At 48.9% G+C, this 3,847-nt stretch overlaps 1 pseudogene; it reads right to left on the bottom strand.

The window, feature by feature from the left end:
* Nucleotides 1–590: 590 nt before the first annotated feature.
* Nucleotides 591–3,617, bottom strand: LOC130393799 (uncharacterized; annotated as a pseudogene).
* Nucleotides 3,618–3,847: the final 230 nt, after the last annotated feature.

The raw sequence follows: 3,847 nt of genomic DNA, 5'->3' as shown, positions 1-3,847 counted from the left end.
AAATGTCGCTTTATATCAAATAATATTTAAAAGGTAGGAACTCCATTTAATACAATACAAAAACCCTTGAAATAATATATTAAAATTTCATTTTACGGATGGTGTAAAACAGATCACAAACCCACGTTTTAGATAAACTAACCAGCGGCTAAACCGTGCCGAGGTGAAACTCAAGTTCACTTCATGAACCCAATGTCAGCGCAACTCCCGCAAGAACCCACTAACACAACAGCAACATTAGCATGTAGCTTCATGGTCACATCACGATCACAAAACATTCACACAGCCCATTTCTCTTCTTCTGACCAAAACTATTAAACTCATGACCCTACTAAACATGCCTACTCTACAAAGTATAATATGTTGCATTTAAGGAGTTTTAACCCACCTATTGTTGAACAAACAAGAGACACGAAAGAAAGCATCAGTTAGTCTTGCTCGCAGGATTTATTCTGCGGTACCGCGACCCTGTGGTGTTAATGATCCCCTCGGCGCCGTGCGCCATCTAGTGGCTCGGTGAGTCATAGTAGCGAAAGCCGACATTATAAAATTTGATTATTAGATTATTGTAGTCAAATACCACAAAAATAAAGGGGTGTCTACTTTTATATTTTTACTAATGCCCCAAATGTATTTATATTTTTCAATAAGGAACTATTTTTCTAACCCATTACACCTGGAATCATCAGACGTTTCGGGTCTTTCAACATAATACGCCCTCCTCCAGGTGACCCCGCCGGGGCTGATCAGACCCCAGTTTGTGTCCAGATGGCTAGCTAGCTATCATGACTCCATGGCTCTCCTCTTTTGAGCCACAGCCATCTTGAGGCCCTCTCTGCCGCATCGGTGATATTGCGGATGGCTCTCCTCCTTCTCTCTCCCTCGATGCCCAACTACTAAAGGCTCTGGTCAGGGAACGGGCTGCAAAAACCCCTGCAACCAACCTCCACCGGGAGACACCTTGCTCTCCAACCAGCCTGCTTACAGACACTGACCAGTCCCGCGAACATGGAGAGCTTCCTCTCAAAGGCTTCTTCCAGGTGGTCTTCCCATGGGACGGTCAGCTCCAGCAGCACAACTTGCTTGCTGGACTCAGACACAAGGACAATGTCTGGTCGCAGGGTGGTGACTGCAATCCTAACATCTGCAATGTGCAGATGTTAGGATTCCCGCACATGTTCTTCCGGCAGGGGTTGACTGCTCCCCAGCTCTGACAAAGGCTATGGTTTTCTTGGAGTGTCGGAACCGCTTCACCCACACAAGTCCTTCGCTGATGACCTTAGCGTTGGTCTTAAGAACTTGATCATGGCTCCAGCGGTACCGTCCATCTCCAAGTGCCCTGGTGCAGCAGCTGGGGATGTGTTCCAGGGTTTCTCGCTTGGAGCATAACGGGCATGCTGGTGTCTCGGCTAAGCCCCATGTGTGCAGGTTTGATGGGCATGTTAGCACATCATATACTGCCTGGATGAGGAATTTAATGCGGTGAGGCTCGGCTTTCCACAGCTCAGCCCAGGTTACTTTCCTCTCAAACGCGTTCTCCCATCTTGTCCAAGCTCCCTGTTGCTTCATTCCCACTGCCTTAACGGTTCTTTTTTCTTCCACTGCAGCTCTCACCTCCTCCTGAACAAGGCGGCGCCCTCCCTTCCCGCTGCTGTTCATTTGGGGAGTTGGAAAGGAGCCTAGCCCAGTTCTGCCATGTGTGACCACTCCCACCATGTTCCTTTGATGCATCCTTGCCTCTGCCTCTTGAACTGCGACCTCTGCCCTCCGCTTCCTTACAGTCCTCACTCCCTGCTTTAGCCACCATCGGATCACGTGAGTCCCTCTACTGAACAACTTCTCTGGCTCTTGTAACCTTAAACTCCTCCTCCAAGGATTTGAAGGGCAGTTGCAGTTTGAAGGGCAGTTATTGGTGTTCCCGTAGAGTGCCAGGCTGCTCAGGCTCCTCGGTAATCCAAGCCATCTCCGAAGGTAGCTACTTACCCTCCTCTTTAAGGTCTCCACTGTTGAGACGGGGACTGCATAGACAAGGAGGGGCCAAAGGATCCTGGGAAGAATGCTGTGATGGTATATCCATGCTTTGAACTTTCCAGGTAGGCCGGACTTGGCCACGAATTTCCACAAGCCATCCAACTCAGTGCAGGTCGGCTGGATAGATGTTGTATCTCTCAGAGAGCTGTCAAAAACCTTGTCCAAGCTCTTGACTGGCTTCTCTGAGATGGTTGGGATGGCTGTGCCTGTGATGTTAAAGCGGAACTTTTCTACCACCTTCCCTTTCCTCAGTACCATAGACCTTGATTTGGATGGTTTAAATCCGGGCCCAGACCATCACCTTTTCGAGTCCCTTCAGAATCCACCGGCAGCCTGGGACCGATTCTGTCATGACTGTGAGGTCATCCATGAATGTCCTGATGCGGGGTTGCCGTTGACCGGATTTCGATAGGGGCCCTCTGCACTCTGGCTCAGCAGACTTGTTGAGTATGTTCATGGCTAGGGAGTATAGTGTCACAGAGATACTGCACCCTGTGATGATACCGATCTCCATCTTGTGACAATGTGATATTATTGCTCCCGAAGAGACCCTCATCCTGAAATTGGTGTAGTAATCAGCAATGAGGTCTCTACACTTGCTGGGGACATAATGTTTTGTCAATGTGAGATGAACCAACTTGTGTGGAATGGAGCCAAATGCATTTGCCAGGTCAAGCCCCAGAACTGACAGGTTGCCCTTGGTCTCTCTTGCCTCCCTTATCAGCTGTGTCACCACACCGTTGTGCTCCAGACAGCCTGGAATTCCCGAAACGCCGCCCTTCTGGACAGATGTGTCATTGCAGGTGTTCTGTTCAAGGTAGGTACACAGTCGTTTGGAAACAGTGCTAAAGAAGAAGAATCTTTCCCTCGACACAAAGTAGGGAGATGCTGCAGAACTGGTCGAGTTGGGTGGAGTTTTCCTCCTTCGGGATCCACACCCCTTCAGCTACTCTCCATTGATGTAGGATCCTCCCTCTACTCCAGAAGACTCACAGGATTTTCCACTAACACAGCAGGAGTTTGGGACAGTTCTTATACACATTGTATGAAGTGCCACTCGGTCCTGGAGCGGAGCTTGCCCTTGCTTTGCGGACGACCTCCCTGACTTCCTTTAGCTGCAGCTCTGACATGTCAAACTGCATCTCAGGTTCAGGGGGGTCTATGAGGATGTTACATTCTCCCAGCTCCTGCTCTCTTGCGGGGTCGCTGTATGTCTGCTTCAGATGTTGGTCTATGTCTTCCTGCGAGGAGGCAAGTTTACCACTGCGCTTCTACCCCAACAAATCCATGGTGAACTTGAAGGGGTTGGAGATAAAGGCAGCGCGCTAACGCACTCTCTCACGGCGCCGCCTCCGATGCCACTCAGCCCGGCCGAGAACCCTGATCTTTTTCTGTAGGATTAGCTGGGCCAGGCCAATGCGACCCTCGTCTACGGCCTCCTTGTATTGGAACTTCAGCGCCTTAATCTCCTGCCGGATGTTATGGATCCTCACAGCTCTTTGGTTCTTTGAGTATGTTGTTCCAGAGCTTTTCTTTACCTCCTCACCGAATCACTCAGCTGCAATTCTGACAATGATTGTTGTCATAGCTTGTAGCTTCTGCAAAGTAAGCAAAACATCGTTATCCGAGATAGACAGAAGAAAAAGGTAAAAAGTTTGTCGGAAATAAGCAGGGAAGATTTTTTTCAGTGAACATTTTTTGCTTTACCTCCAGTCGGATTTGGCTGGAGCAACGATAGCAAGAGCGTCATTAATTTATTTTATCTGACGGACTGGGTTTTTAGAGCTGCACCTCTATCTTCACCGCAAACAAATGG

Source organism: Gadus chalcogrammus, chromosome 12 (assembly GCF_026213295.1).
Source record: "Gadus chalcogrammus isolate NIFS_2021 chromosome 12, NIFS_Gcha_1.0, whole genome shotgun sequence".
NCBI lineage: Eukaryota > Metazoa > Chordata > Actinopteri > Gadiformes > Gadidae > Gadus > Gadus chalcogrammus.
Note: the sequence above shows the minus strand (reverse complement) of the source record. Positions and strands in the feature narration are given on the sequence as shown.